Raw genomic sequence first — 17,158 nt, forward strand, 5'->3', positions numbered from 1 at the left:
AGTCAGTTTGACTCTTACAGCGCTGTTACACAGCTCCGTGACCCCGAGCAGCAGGCCTTAAACTGACGCTGTTTTTATGTTTTTATATTTAATTAGTAGAAATTTACAAACGTGGTTTCTGCAGCAAAACTAAAGCGTTGGTTGACTGGTGACTTTCTGTTTCCCAAACACACCGAGAAACGACTTTCTTTTGGATCATATGGATTGAATTTAAAAAAAAAAAACAGTAAAGGATTAAAAAAAAAAATTTAAAGACAAAAAATAAAAATAAATAAATAAAATAAATTAAGTTAAGCAAAAAAAAAAAAAAAAAGATAATAATAATGAGGAAAAAAAAATCCTGGTGGTGATTTCTCTGATCCACTGTCATCACCCAGGCTGCACACTAATTTGAGGTCAACCCAAAGCAAAGCCTATATTTTCAAACTGTCCCTGAAAGCATCACAACAAAGTGTTTAAAGTTTTCCTAAAACTCAAGCCGCAGAGCAGGGGCGTAGCCAGGACTTCTGTTTCGGGGGGCCAAACAATTTTTTTCTGGGCCTTAAGTTCTAACATTTTGTAAATCATTGATTTAATTATTTAAAAAATAGTATTTGCTTGTTTTTCACGTTTAATTTAATTTTTAAAACCTTTTTTCTGCATCAGAAGGATCTGTCTGTTACTACTCTGCATGATACTGACCAAAGGGTGGCGCTCTCTAATGCACCAGGAGGCTGCACAGCTACGGTTTATTATAAGCTGTAAGAGCAAGGACGTCAACCAGGGTTAAATAACAGTAAAATAAAAAAAATAATAATGTCAAGATCCTGCCCATATTAAGATGAATGTTACATAACAAATGATATATATATATATAAAAAGATTTTAAAAAAATTACTGCTCGCCCATTACCAAGTAGTTGTTTCTGGATGTAATTTAAGCCTGAACATATTTTACTTTATTTTTCATTTTTTCTTATTGTTATCTGACATGTGCTGCTGACCTCTTGGCCAGGTCGCCCTCGTAAATGAGATCCTGATCTCAATGGGATTTATCTGGTTAAATAACAAAAAAATGATGATAAAAAATAAAAACTTTTTTTCCAACAGGCGAAAAACATGATTAATTTTACCAACAGAGCGTCTGACGCCAACACAACAAAAACAAAGGGACAAAAATTACTGTGCTCTTTATAAACCAAGTTTTAAAAAAAATGTTTATAAAAAAAAAATATATAAGAAAAGTTGAGGATGGGCCTGGGACCTCTGGGCCCACCCATGCCAACGCCCCTGTCTCACTGTTGCCAACTGCAGGTTGATCAGTCAGTTTATTCTCTCAGCGCTGATACAGCTCCCTGAGGAGCAGGCCTAAGACTGATGCTGTCTTTGTGTTTTTTAAATAAATTCACAAACATGGTTCCTGCAGCAAACAGAGTGTTTTTTATACACTGAGGGAGAGTTTGAGTCAGCTGAGACTTTCTGTTTCCCTCTCAGAGAGCTCAGCGGTGAAGTTTGTGTTAGCGGGAGATTTATAAAGAAAAAGAGGAGGAAGAAACATGGAGCAAACTCACTGAGGAGCTGAATTAAAACATAATAATAAAGGAGGAAAATGAATGTAAAATAATAATGAGGAAATGGATCCAGTGTATGACCCAGGCTGTACAGTAATCTAAGGTCAGCCCAAAGCAAACCCACATTTCCAAACCGTCCCTGAAAGCATCACCATGCAGCGCTGGAGGTTCCAGCATCGCCTCCTCCAGAAGTGTCACCAGGCCAGAGGTGGAGCCGCACAGACAGTGACCCCCTCCCTGATTAGCCCGCGTATTGCTCCTCCAGTCAGAGTTTATCAGCTGCATATCTTTATTTGTTTATCGTCGGGTTAATGTGTAGCGGGGCTGGCGCTGCTGCGCAGCTGTAAACATGGTCCTGGCTGTCTCTCAGCTCCGTCTTATTGCTCACCTGGCGCCTTCCACGGTCATATCTGCGCGTTTATTGCACGGAAGGCGACAATGCGTCTGTAATCAAAGCCAGGTACGACGCCCCCAAGCGGCGGCAGCAGAGCCAAACAAAGCAGGGAGGACTCCGCACAGACTGCGCCCTGATAAGGATTATCTGTCCCGGTCATAGACCCGCTGCTAATCCCTGTAATACGCGCTGCTTTACGGCTAATAAACGAGTGTGAAATTAATTTTCTCCCATATCACTGCAGAGCGGAGGTGGATCTAAATTAAAATCAGTGTCTCTGTCCGTGTAATAGCTGCGTCCACAGATTGGGCCGCAGATATTACAGGAAGCGGTGAGGACATAAAGCCTTCATGTGATAAATGGATCAACAGGAAACTCATGATCCAGTCATTAAAACCACATTTGGAGGTTGGTGTGTTTTCTCTTTTCTCTGGGTTTGGAGAAACACTGAGGGACGAGTTTCAGTCACAGTTCACCAACAAACACTGAAATTATTAAGATTAATTAATGTCAGTGATGAGAAATGAAACCAATGTTTCAGCTGCGCAGACTCTTAGAAAAAATGTGTTTTCACAGAGTCCAGTAATCTGCTGACCGTCTCCTGGTTCAGATCCTCTCACAGTCTGATCCAGACCGACCAAAGACCTTTAATCAGTTAATTTAATAATGTTTGACACGGTCTGTGCTTCAATCCAGCGTCTGTTACTGTCAAACATCCACTACAGGTTTCTGGGCTCAGCGTTTCTCACAGGTTGCAGAAAGTAAAGGAATCTCACAGGCCAACTGCGCCATCTAGTGGCAGGAAATCAGAAAGGAATGTGAAAACTGATGTTTTTATTTGTTACTTTAAAGTCTTTCTTTTTTTCTCCCATGTAAACACGTTTCCTCAAACTGATTAAAATCCAGATTTAAAACAGTTTAATGAACAGTTTAAAGCTCCTGTAAGTGATTTTAGCTTGTTAGCTTAAACCAACTGAAACTGACTGTAGAAGCTCAAATATATGTAGCCTGTTTCTTTAAACAGGTTTTACTTTATATAGGCTAGTTGTGACGTCATGCTTTTGATGACGTCACTGCTTTGACATATTGCCGGTGTGTTTTGTAATTCTTTCTCTTTTTTTTTCTTTTTTTTATATTCTATTATTGTGTTTTATTTTTATTTATGTATGTATGTATTTATTTATTTATTTATTTATTTATTTATTATTCTATTTATTTATGATTCTATTTATTTATTTTTTAATGTGTTTTATTTTAATGTGTTTATTTATTTATTTATTATTGTTTTTTAATTATTTTATTTGTTTTTCAATTTTTATGTTGTATTTATTACTTTATTTATCATTGTTTTTTATTGTTTTTAATTCATTTATTTTTTTATTATTATTTTTTATTTCATTATAATTTTATTTATTGTGCATGGTGACAGGAATTTAGGGGACAAAACAAAGCAGTCCAGCACACATGCACTGCCAAAAATATCATATCAAGTGTTTTTGTCTCTTTTTTAGTCAATCTGAGCCACATTCACCTGACCAGTCCAGAAAAATGTCTTGTTTAAAGTCGTTTTAAGACAAAATGAGCTCTGAATTGCTGTAACAATTAAAAAAAAAATACTACCAATAAAAGAAGAGAAATTAGCTTGAAACTAGAATAATAATTTTCTCTTCTTCCATTGACGGGTTTTTTTTAAACTTGTTACAGAAATTCAGAGCTCATTTTGTCTTTAAATAACTTGAAATCAGAGATTTTTCTGGACTGATCAGGTGAATGTGGCTCACATTGAGTCTAAAAAAGACATTTTTACTGAAAATCAGACAAAAACACTTGATAGGAGTTAATTTTTTTTACAGTGTGACGCTCACATGTTTTTTGTTGACCGTTAACCTCACCATCATCACTTGTTGAGTTTCATCCAGTTTTATTTTTTCCTGTTATTCCTGACTCCACGTTGGCTCGTTTTCAATTTTGGACAAAGAATACTTTGAATTTTTGGACCCTTTGAGTTTTTGGACACATCACAAAAATGAGAGCTTCACTGAGTTTAGCCTCCTAGCTGAACTTTTTTTTTGTTTTGTTTTTTTTGTTTTGTTTTTTACGCAGCTGAACTGTTGAACAACAACAACGCACTGAGCTGAAAATAGAGATTTAAAAAAATACTGAACTATTTTTTAGCTCACAGCAGCTGCCACGGGGAAGGTGTCGAGTGTTTTTTTTATTAAATAAATGAGGAATAAATGTGACAGATGAGACAGTAAGATCATCTCTTTCTCTCCTGTAAATCAACTATAAATGATTATAGAGCAGACGAAAGATACGGCAAACAGGAAAGTCCAAAAAGGAGCTTTAAAACTCCCATGACAAAATGAGAAACAAAACAAAAAAGATGATTTTATCTTTGCTGAAGTTTTCACCAGCTGTTCACTCCTCCTGCATTAATTTACTTTGGATAAAACGGTGGCTCATTGTTGATACCTGATCCAATCAGTTTCAGTTAATAAACTCACTGATGGTTTTATTTACTTTTATGGCTCATGAAGAGGCATTAAATTAATTTTAGACCTTTTTATGACCAGATAAGATAATCACAGGAGCTTTAAATGAAATGTTAAAAAAAAACACAATAAAACCAGCAGCTGCACATTTATAAAGTAATTTTAAATTTGTTCATCACCAAACATTTCTAAACTCAAGAGTCACTGAGTTTACCCAGAAGCCTGAGTATTTCCTAACCTCAGCTGCAGAGTCTGTCCAATCAAAGCAGATTAAAACTAAAATCCTGAGAGCAGATATGAATGTTTTCATAAAAACATGTTTGAGGTAAAGTATCTGCCTCTGTCGTTACGAGCAAAGTTTGGTGTCGTAGTAAAAAGCAGCATCAGATGTTGACGTCTGGCTCTCAGAAACGTGAGGCGCATACCATGAATGTGTTTCAACACGATCTGATTGGAGAGGTTCTCGGGAATCATAAATTACTCTGAGAATAGGAGGTGTGTCTATTTCTGTGTGTGTGTGAGGAAAACAGGATGTTTATCCCTCTGCTCGGTGTGAAGTCTATTTATATCCACTTTCATCTGCCACATTAAACCTTTTTAAGGATTCACAACCTTCAGAAATATTCTTAAAAAAGCTGGAAGCTGCTTCATCAGAGGACTTTCCGCAGCGTGCAGTCAGAGCAGGTTATAAAGGTCTTTGTCAGTCTGCTCACTGAGCTCAGAGTCACAGTAACATGTTTATTAATCAGCTGCTGTGATGATCTGTAGGTGTGTGAGTGTGTGACACTCTGACGTGTTTCTGCTTCAGGTAAAGGTGACGCTAACACTGTTAGCTTCTGTATGCTAAACACACACACACAGGAGACGACACCGTCACAAGGTCTCACATCCTCACACCAGGAAACTATAACCACATCATGTTAATGCAGATACACCCATGGGTGGTGTTTTCTCTGAGGGTTGGTCTCAGCTGGGGGGTCAGGGGTCTAAAGTAGGTCAAAGGGTCAAAGGTCAAAGCCATCAGGAAAAAGAGGTTAGCTGTGTGTCTGAGTCCTGATGGTGTGTTTGGTGATGAAGCTCAGTAAACTCAGCTCCTCGTTCACACCGCAGTGGGTCAGAGATGGATCTGAGGAGCTGGACTGGGATCCTCGTTAAGGTCTCGGTGGTCGGGCTCAAGGCCGGACCAGTGAGACCAGCTGCTCAGACTCTGGAGAAAAAACAAATATTTTGTTGTTTTTTCTCCAGAGTCTGGTGGTCTGGTCTGATCCAGAGTCTGGTGGTCTGGGTTCAGAGAGCATTTCTATAGACTTTCCAAATGCTGTTACAGGACTTCAGGTGAACCTTAGCTCCTGGGTTTGAGTCCCAGAGATCTGCTCTAACTAAAGGACAGACTTCACCTGCAGTTTTTCTCCAGGTGTTTTTAATAAATTATCAAACTTAATTAAACTGAGAAAAAAAGTTTCCTCACAGAAATCTCTGCACGTATTTTCATTCACAGCTCCTCTGAATTTCAGCCATCGCTCAGTCAGCTTTCCTTTACATGATGTTGCAGCGCCCTCTAGTGACCAAAGGAAGTTACTACAGGAAAATAAAAACTACAGGGAGATGACAGAGCAGGGTCAGGATGATGAGCTGTAACATTTACCTTCTCATTAATCTGTTTCTCATCAGCACTTTGTTTGAAGCAAAGGGTTAACGTTGAGGTGGATTTAAATTCAAGATAAATATTTTGTTGTTTTTTCTCCACCTTAATGTCAGTTGATTTAGAATTGATCATTCCTTTAAATGGCTGCAGGAATTTTATTTTATCTTGAACGTTTGTGCTCATTGATTAAAAAATGTGATAGTCAGAAATTTAAATTTTATTTAAATTATTTATGTTCTTAAACTGAAAGGACAGAGGTTTACAGTTTGAAAGTAACAATTTATTATTATTATTATTATTATTATTATTATTATTATTATTATTATTATTATTATTATTATTATTATTATTGTTATCAATATAATTATTATAACTACTATGATTATTTTAGTTCTATTTTACAAATATTATCATTATTATCTTTATTATTGTGGTTGTTATTATTATTACTTTTTATTTTATTATTATTATTATTATTGTTGTTGTTGTTGTTGTGGTTGTTGTTATTATTATTATAAAATTGATGTAATTATTATTATTTCTATTTTTACTATTTCTATTATTATTATTGTTTTTGTTTTTATTATTATTATTATTATTATTATTATTACTATTATTATAGCTGTTGTATATATTTTTTTCTGTTTTTATCGTCTTCATCGCACTCTCTGTTTGTATCCATTTTTATTTTTCATTGCACAACATTCAACGTGGATAGCAAAGGAAGTGGATAGACAGACAGATAGATAGATAGATAGATAGATAGATAGATAGATAGATAGATAGATAGATAGATAGATAGATAGATAGATAGATAGATAGATAGATAGATAGATAGATAGACAGACAGACAGACAGACAGATAGATAGATAGATAGATAGATAGATAGATAGATAGATAGATAGATAGATAGATAGATAGATAGATAGATAGATACATAGTTTTGTTTATATAAACTCATTATTATGGGACAGTAGAAATGAAGAAACCAAAGACAGAGCCGTAGCTTTACTCTGAAGTTTGCTGAAGCTGCTGTTTAAAATGATAGAGAAATGCATTGTGGGTACACTGAGACAAACTTTAGAGATGGTTATACCACTAATACAAATATTCACCTGTCTTTTTATTCTGTGCAGTTAGTGACCCTGTTTAGGGTTTCACATTAGCAGCATGGCTGGGTGATTGAGGAGATGCAGAGACTTTAACACCAGCTGGAGCAAATTTATCTTATGACTTTATTAGCTCATAAATTTGATTTTGAGTCTCGTAATTTAACTTTTTCTCATCATTTCAACTTTTTTATGTCATAATTTCAATGTTGTTTCCCCATAATTCTGTCTTTTCATCTCATTATTAAACAAAATCTCAACAACACAAAGTTTGTTAGTTTGATTTTAAACTGTCATTTCATAAAGTTGACACTTCTTTCCAAACACTGTCAGGTCAAATCTGAGCTACAACATGATTCTGATCAAAACAAGCCGTCCTGCAGTCCAGACACCCTCTGGTGAACTCTCAGCAGTCTGACTTGATGCAGGGACCGTCTATAAAGTGAAAACTAAAGACAGAGAGGGGCTCATGTCTCCTTTAACTGCCTCACTCCACACTCCCTGATTGAAAAATGAGTAATCATGACTTTGAACGCAGTTTAAAATAAACAGTTTTAACGTTTCTTCAGCAGGATTTCAGACTGAGCTCAAACTTTGACTTAAGGAAAATTACATCATCGTAACTGAACCTGAGTAGAATAATTATCACTCTTTACACCTGTGCACGTCGTAAAAGAGCTGCCACTAAAACAGGCCCTCTGGGTTTGTTTAAGGAGGCTGAAGGAAATAAAAACCTCTCCGAGCTCCTGACTGTTTGAGTTCAGAGTTAAACACATGAAGGAGTTTCTCCAGAACAAGGGGAGGACAGGAACTGACTGACAGGTGAATACCTCGTCCAACCAAGAAGTGAAAGTCTATAAAATCTATAAGAAAGCTGCGAACACGGTTCAGGACCCGTGACGTGAGGTGTGACCTGAATAAGACGAGCAGAGGAGTGTGTGGGACTAAAACCAGCCCCAAACTGAGGGAGAAATCTGAGCGCCTGGTTTCTGACTCGCTGACTCTTTGAAGGAAAAAGGCCGGGAGCAGGAAACCTGAGGAGCAGGTTGAGAGGAGCTGCAGCTCAGAGTATCACTGCAGAGGATCAGGTTGATCCTTGATGAGCGGCTCTGTGACGAGCCGAGCTGTCAGTCAGAGAAACTCTGTTCCTGCTGCTGTCAGCCTCTCCTCAGCCGGGACGCTCTGCCCTGGAGGTGAGCAGCTGAGGAGGTGTGTCAGAGGGAGGTGTTATATCTGACTCATCTCACAAAGTCAGTCCATAACTTTAACTTTATCTGCAGATTTTATGAAACTGCAGCCACACTCAGCAGAGAAGAGAAATTGGTGGGAAAAGATGCACACTGCGTTCAAAATTATTCTGCTAATTGTATTTTTCACAAATTTTCCTCCATAGTTAATTCAAATAACAGTCAGCATAATGTTGAAGCCGTTAGAGTTTAATTCAGATGTTGTTGAACAAACCTGTAATGATAACAGAATTAAACAGAGCATGCACTGTTCCAAATTATGAAGCACAGCAGAGTTTTAATGCTTTTTATGTGTTTAAAGAACTCAAAATGGTCGTCTGTTGACTTTATTAAGGGGTTGTATTTAGGGAAATCAAAAGCTACTTCAATCAGAAACATCTTTAAACAGGTCAAGTTACATTTTAACACAGGACCCCTTGTTTGACAGCAGCTTCACTTTTCTTGAATCCATTGAAAATGTGAGTTTTTGGAGAGTTTCTGCTTGGATTTCTCTGCAGGTTGTCAGAACAGCCTCCCAGAGCTGCTGTTTGGATGGAAACTGTCGACCCCCCCTCATCAATCTTTAGTTAGAGGACGCTCCAAAGGTTCTCAATAGGGCTGAGGTCAAGGTTATGATAGTTTTGGATTTGTCACTATACTTTAGTTTAAATTAGTTTTAGAGCGGGCATTCTAGTTTTTATTTAGTTTAGATTTTTGCAACAAGGCTTAGTTTAAGTTTAGTTTTAGTTTAGTTTTAGTTTAGTTTTAGTTTAGTTTGAGTTTTTCATCCCTTATGAACCAGGTGCAGGATTCAAAAAGCTCAGGGTAAATATTTTGTTATACTGTTTATTTTCAAGTCCAACTGGTGTCAGTCGAAACGTTGGCTGCTGCCTTAAACACATGAAAATAATATTAACAACGTATTAAAAATATAAGCATATATTATATAAAATAATGTTAGCTAAATTACATAAAATAATATAAACAAATTATATAAAAATAATATAAACATAAATTATATTTATTAATCTAATTTATTATTAATAATAATAATAATAATAATAATAATAATAATAATAATAATAATAATATTATTATTTTTTTTTTAATTATTATTATTATTATCATTATTATTATTATTATTACAATAAAATAATAATTATAATAATAATAATTAATTTATTAATTTTATTTATTTAACTATTTCACACTTTCCAGCAGCAGAGATCATTTCTCTTTCCCATGTTGTTGGAAATAACCATCTGCTTAATAAAGTGGAACATCCTCTGTAGGAGTTTTTCCTTTACCTGGGCGCACCTGGAAACTAATTATCACAGGTGTTTGAGGTTGACTTCAGTGACTCAAAGAGCCCTGAGACAAAGACCATTCATGAGTTTACCCGAAAATCAAAAAGATTTAGTCTTTATGACACTAAAATGCAGTCTGCAGAATAATTTTGAATGCAGTGTAAATGAGTTTTTCTTCTCTAATTTAACTGAGGTGGATGTGTTTGTGTTACAGCGCCCCCTGCCGTTTGGGAATAGACACCGCGTGAAGTGTTAAAACGTAAAAAAGCCACACACGCTCTCTTAAACTTTCCATGTGTCACTGTCTGGAGAAAACATGACACCGCTTTAAAGCTCCCTGCTTCACAAACCCCTTCCTTCTGATTGGCCAGCCCTCTGTGTTTGAGGCCCACACCTCTCTCTAACTGAACTTAAAGAGAGGATGGTTTTATCTGTCAGGAAAACACTGACCCAGCATAAAAAAGGCTTTTTCAGCCCATCTATCCTCTGCCTGTGGTGAATGAGAAGTTTTTAACCTCCTCTAATCCAGCAGATAATCCGCGTGCAGACCCTCACAGAGGACCAGACGTACAGAGAGTCTGCAGTTTGTGTGGTATGTCGTGTGAGGCCTGCTGAAGTGTTTTCTCATGCAAACCCTCTGCTCCTCTGTTGTCTCACACTAAATGGCTTCTTTACATGCCTCTCACTCATTCAGCGACCTTAAAGAGCCGCCCGGGCTCAGCCGCAGGACCCGTCCTTCAGAGAGGCAGCGTTTCATCTGGGCCTGGGCTGGAAGTTTAAACGAGCTGTGGGGAAAAGGAGAGGACAGCCAGCCCTGCTTTCACGGGCCTAATCGCCTCCACCGTCAGCAGCACTTCATACACAACCAGGGGCTGGCAGATTAGAGGGGCGGCTCGCCACAGACACGGGAGGACGCACGCACCGCCGTGGAGAGGAGGCACGGCGTGCGCATGCGCTCCTGCTCAGAGGGAGCTCGGGGAAAGCTCAGACTGTGCCGGACTCACAAAACTTTACACAAAACTTCACACATGACGGTTTTAGAGAAGGTGAAGCAACAATCAAGCTTTCTTTCTTTGATCAAATCAGATATTTACTTGATAATTAATGTGAAACAAGGGGAATGAACAATCTGAATTTAATCTCCTTCATTAAGACTTTATCATCACCATAAGGAAATCCAAACCAAAAGATCAACAAAGACTGAGACAGTCCATCCTTACTCCACCATAAACCAGCTTCAGTTTGCTCTACCTCCACAGCTGGAGTCTCATTCGTTACAGTTATTAATCATAGTCCAGTCTCAGGTGTGAGAGGATCGTAGTAGTGGAGTCAGATTTACACAAAACGTGTGCCTATGTGTACCAAAGGAGGAACTTTTATTGGTACCGACCATAGCCTGTAGATAGAGTGGACAGCATAATCACTTCCTGACTCTACCGCCGACGTATTTTACAATCCCCCCCAAAAATACAAGATCGTCAGCTGTTAATCATCGTTAAACGTTCAGTAAAGCCTTGTTTTTAACCTTGTATAACTAATGAAAACAAAACTTTTCAGAAAAAAGAGGACTTGGATACAAGACAGCCAAATGATATCTTCAAATCACCACAACAATCAGACGTGAGAAACATTTCTACCAGGTGGATTAATTTTTTAAAGTTTGACCACAGCCCATCTGGAATGACTGGGGAGATGGACTTTCTAACCTATACTGCAGCCAGCCACCAGGGGGAGCAGTTTTTGTGGAGACCTCACTTCGAGCCGAGCAAGATGACGTCCATTTTTTTACAGTCTATGGTTCAGACCATGTTTAGGTACCTGAATGCACCCTTGTGACTGTGAGGGAGTGGAAGTAGATATATCGGTATAAACATCGGCATCGGCCAATGTTTACTCATTAGCTGTCAGCATTTTAAGAGCATCTTGAATGATCTTTAAAGACTAGTAAATGGGTGCTGAATTAGGGCATTACAAGGTTATATATTGAAAAATGAATATGTTGAATTGAAAAAATATATATATTATTATTAAACAAATCAATATTTTTATGCCACATAAACACAAAAAAGTACCAAAAATTGGTACCGTTGAGTACCAACCGATAGCCAGGTACCAGGCATCTGTACCACATCATTCCAGATGTGAACGGTCCCCATCTCTATTCAAGACCCAAATAATCTTGTTTTCTCTGACTCTGTAAACACCAAAACTACCTAAGAAGGGTGGACTCTCTTCTTTTATGTCTCTCTTCCTGTTTTGATCCAAAAAACAGACAAAACAAACTTTTTGATCATGTTCATCTCAGCACTCCGTCCTTTGATCCTCTCCATGATCGTCTTTTCTCACAGTCATCACGATTTTTCTCTCTGAACCACCTCCACACATCATCTCACTTTGTTTTTTTTTTGTTTGTTATTTTTACCAATATTGCTATCTGTACATATGGGTTATCAGCCATTACAACAATATTAAAATCAGATGTTGGTATTAGTCAAAATTTTCATATCAATGCATCTCTAAGTGTAAGAGTAGGAGATTTTCCTACTGGACATGAACACAGCGTTGCAAGTTTAACTATTGAGAAATAAATGCATTAAACTGAATAACTTTGAGATTAGGAATCAAGGAATCGGTACCGTATCATTTAAAAAAAAAGAAACTCACAAAAAAAGGGGCAATGCCAGAAGCTCAGTCGTTGTCTACCTTGTTTTTTTCATGTGGAAATGTTAAATTATTCTGTTTAACTCGTGCTTTAAATCTGTGTTGAGATACAAAAGAAACGACAACCAAGTTAAAAATCTAGATCAACACTTTACAAATCTCCTTTAGGTCCTGTGCGTAGCTAACGTTTACCAAACTATGGTGTCAGCTGTGTACTTACTGTATTTATGTGAAACTGGATCCCATTGGCTCAGCCAGCTCTGGGAACGCCATCAGACACGTCACAGCTCATGAAGTCGAAGCTTTCAGAGTTAGTCAACAGACAGTGTCAAGACTGAAGGAGGCGCTCTAATGTCCGCTTCCATCAGACACAGTAAACCAAACACATTTCATGGCCCCAAAGGTCTCACAGCAAAGGATGCTAGTTAAAATTTATCCACAGTTTCACAGGCTGAGTTTGGGTTTTCTGTTAGCTGGATCTACCAACATCACCAGCTAGCGTCAAACAGGAAGTAGATACCAAAAAATATAAACATGTTGGTGCAAATATTTCAAACAGAGCCATTTTTCCCCAACATGTTGGAAAAGCAGATGATTCATCACACTTACAGATTGATGTAAAGAGGAGGAGCTGAGTGTTTCAGGAGGATCACAGATCTGGTGTTCAATAAGCACTTTAGCTGCGTCAGACATCAGTAAAGAATGACCAAGAAGATGCTTGAAAACATGTAGCACACATCACAGAGTGGAGCACGCTGGAGCTGACACAACAAAGCTTTAAAGACAGCGGAGGTATGAGTTAGCAACAGAGGAGAGAGGACACTGTAAACTGGAACACACAACCATCAACGCTAACACTGAACTTAGCTTCCTTAGCAGGAGCTACCAAGACAGGACACTCTGCACAGTGAAATCAGTGCAGGCCGAGCTAACACCTGGATGATAATTACTGCACACCTGTTCACTCCTCCTTAATGAGTGAATCTCCATGTTTCCTTTGCTTTTTCCACTATCAGTTGATTCATTTTACATAGCAAACATTCAGCAAATACAATCACTAAAATGCTCCATGCTGCCTCAGAGTACAGGGGTCAAAACTCTAAACTTTCCAGGTGAAACTCCTGCTACACCAAGAGGTTCAACCCTTATAAGAAATTACACCATAACTTAACAAACATGACTTTAAACTTTATCTGCTCCAACAATATCAGCAGCAGACTGGTTTGAAGCGTTAGCATCATTAGCTAAAGGGGTAACATGCAGTGAAAACCAATGATGACTGAACTTGTTGGTGTGTTTCTACTCACAGCTTCCTGTGGGACGTCAGCAGGATGGAGCCAGATTAACTTCCTCTCCCTGGTCACAAATCTTCAGTCTTTTAGGATTCTTCAGGAGTTTTCATCCATAACGCCGGATTTCAGCATCCAACTGGTTTCCATTCACATTAATCCACAGTCCGCCTCTTATCCTGGATCCCAGAGTCCAGTCCAGTTGATTTTATAATCCAAAGATCTGTTTCTGACATCCTGAGTGTTTTTAAACATAATCCTTCACTTTCACTCAGTGTGTGTGTGTGTGTGTGTGTGTTTCTGAGTGACCGTCTGTTTCCGTGATTTCTTCACGCTGTGTGAGGTAAACTGGGCCTCAGACTCTGCTCTGGTCTGAGGTGGTTTGAGTTCTGGCCTCTTTGGGCCTCTTTGGGCCTACATGTGCTTTTTCTTCTTCTTCAGTTAAAGCAGGCCACCACACCATTCTGCTGCCCCCTCCTGGCCTCTTTCGTTAAAGCCTTGAAACCATTTCTTGGTCTTGTTGTGCAGTCAGATTAAAGCAGTGTTTCTCAGTCCTGGTCCTGGAGGACCCCCTGCCCTGCATGTTTTAGATGTTACTGAATCCAGCACACCTGATTCAAATGATCAGCTCGTTATCAGGCTGAGCAGAGCTCCATGACAAGCTGATCATTTGAATCAGGTGTGTTGGAGTCAGGAACATAAAAACATGCAGGGCAGGGGTCCTCCAGGACCAGGGTTGAGAAACACTGATTTAATGTAATCCAGCAGTTTCCTGACTTTAATCCAGGTGTCTGGATCGAAGCGTGAGCTCACACTGAGGCAGGTTTCAGTTTTCTTCTTCTTTAGTGTTTTCTTCTTCCTCTTTGGATTTCATGTCAAACAGCTCTGAGGAGCATACTGCCATCTATGGTACAGGAGTAAAAGGCATCAATTCTACCTGTGCACTTCCTCCCCTAACTTCCCATGTGACAGGAAATGACATCACAAAATGATGGCCTAATGTCTCTGTTATTAATATTGAAGTTAAAAATCATTTTGTAAATTGAAAATGTATAAGCTAGCTCAACATTGTCTGTCACTTTATGTTGACACGCTCCTTACTTCCTTACTTCTTTACGTACTGTGAGCTGATACAGAAATAAATCACTCAGACCAAAACCATTTGTTGAACCAGGCTGTAAACACGTTTATTTTTGTTGTAAAATCAGGTTTTTTTTTTTGCTTTTTGTGAATCAAGGAGCAGCATCAGGATTAGAAAAGTGAAAAAAAAATTTCCACATTCAGACGATGAACAACAAGAGCTGCATCTGTTCAAACAGGAAGTCACCTGCAGAGGGTCTTGGTCCAACAGCAGGTGAAGGGACGTGAAGGTCTTCATCATCCATTGTCCTCTCAGGATTCATTAAAGTAAAAATCTAGAGCTGGACATCAGTACTCCATAGCCCCACCTACAGGAAGGAACCATTTCACTGATAAAAAAGTCATGTTTGTTCCTGAATTCAGAAAGATCAAAATTTAATTATTCATTAATTTATTTATTAAACCATATTTTTGTTTTTTATCTATTCATTTTTATCCTAATTTTTTAAATTATTTTTTCTTTTTTCCACATTTGAATCTATTCATTTAATTTAATTCTGTTTTGTTTTTAATTATTGATTGATTTTTCTTTTTTCAATATTTTCATTAATTTATTAATTCATTTATTTTTCTTTCCTCCATATTATTTTTTTATTTAGTTTTCTTTTTTAATGTATTTTTATTAATAAATTTTATTTTATTTTTTTAACATTTTTTAATTATTGATTGATTTATTAATTGGTTTTTCTTTTTTCAATATTTTTATTTATTTATTCATTTGTGTATTTATTTTTCTTTCTTCCTTATTATTATTTATTTTCTTTTATTCTGTATTTTTACTTATTTATTTAATTTATTTTTCCATGTCTTTATTTATTCAATGATTTATTAATTTTTCTTTATTCCAATTTTTTTTTCAAATTATATAAATTGATTTGATTTTATTTTTCCCCGTTTTCTTATTTAATTAATTATTTATCTATTTGTTTATTTATTTATTTATTCTCTTATTCATTTATGTCTTTATTTTACTTTTCTCCATATTTTTTTATAATGTATTCATTTATTTTTATTTTTTATATGTTTATTTTATTTATTTAGTTTTTTTCCATATTTTACAGACAGATCACAATTTAACACCATAATAATCTCAAGAAACATTCTGTATAAATTACTATTATGGAAAGAAAAAAAGGAAAAAAAAAAAAAAAAAAGCTTGAACGTTCCATTTTTCCCTTAAATGTAGCTCAGCACCCCTCCACCTGTCTCAGAAATGGTTTATTCCGCTCAGAGCTCCTCCATAAAGGTGAGCCAAACCCCCTCAGAGGGTTTGGTAGTTCCTGAGTCTGAAGCTGGTCGGAGTGAAGGTAAGAGATTAAATCTGAGCTGATGTGATGAGAAAGTTTGACTCATTTTCTAAAGAAAACACAAAACAAACTCTGAGTGAGTTTTTGAGAGCAACACCAGACAAACTGCTGCTAACAGGCCTCACAGGATGAGCTGGTTAATGACAGATCGGGTCAGAGGAGGAGAAGGAGTTGAAGGAGTTTCTGTTTGAGGAGTTAAAATCTGCAGAATGAGGAGACTTCCTGTCAATCAGTGGTTTTCTCCTCCTGTTTTTGTCCGTTTGAATTCAGAGTCCTTCCTGGTGTGTTAGCATCAGCTAGCATCATGATAGCCTCACACTACTGCCCCCCTCTGGTGATATTTCTCCTTAAAACAGGATAATCTCCCCCTGCTGGTGACCTCTAACCCCCCAGAGGAGTCTGTTTTTATCCTGGACTCATGTTTACAGCTTTCACCTGTCCTCCAGGTTTCCACACACGCTGAGGCCACAGTTAGCGTCACAGGCGGGAACCTCTCTGTCCTCCTGGTTTCTACGAGTGTTTCCACGCTGGTTTAGACACAGAAACAGATCAGTGGTTTTCCTTCATTTTTATTTGTCCGTGGTGTTTAAAAACGTTTTATTCTTATCTGAGGCTGAGTTAGAAACCAGACGATCCAAAGCTGGCCGTCAGTCACTTCCTGTTTTCAGGGTTTTATCTCCAGCATGTTTCGTCTCTGGAGAGCAGCGGTGTAATTGTCTGGGATTGGAGGCTGTTCCTGGACAAAGCAAAGGCTGCGAGGTGAGGAAATACCTTTTTCATCGTTTCAGGGTTTGACAGAGCCATAAATTGTGCATCTGAAGACGTCAGAGCTGAAGGTGCTTTGACCTCTCTGAGGTGAGACGTGACGGCCCGCAGGCCCCTCGGCCCCCGGGCCCTCAGGCTCTGTGAACGTGGCCGTGCCGCGGCGGACCACACCGCTCGATTCCCATGATCATTACCACAGCTCGCTCGGTGGCTGCTGGTCTGCATCTGGGCTGGAGTCAGGTCTGAGTCTCTGAACGTCCTGCAGAGACG

The 17,158-nt window shown here is 37.9% G+C and overlaps 1 protein-coding gene across 1 annotated transcript in view; it reads left to right on the forward strand.

Moving 5' to 3' along the window:
- The first annotated feature begins 16,049 nt into the window (after positions 1-16,049).
- Positions 16,050-17,158, forward strand: part of tbx5a (T-box transcription factor 5a) — a 31,943-nt gene continuing 30,834 nt past the window's right edge. The window contains exon 1 of the mRNA XM_074690918.1: positions 16,050-16,123. The gene's annotated coding sequence lies outside the window, so the exon portion shown is untranslated. The remainder of the gene's footprint in view (positions 16,124-17,158) is intronic.

This window comes from Halichoeres trimaculatus, unplaced genomic scaffold, assembly GCF_033239565.1.
Source record: "Halichoeres trimaculatus isolate MK-OKI-2021-1 unplaced genomic scaffold, fHalTri1.1 fHalTri1_scaffold_16, whole genome shotgun sequence".
Taxonomy (NCBI): Eukaryota; Metazoa; Chordata; class Actinopteri; order Labriformes; family Labridae; genus Halichoeres; species Halichoeres trimaculatus.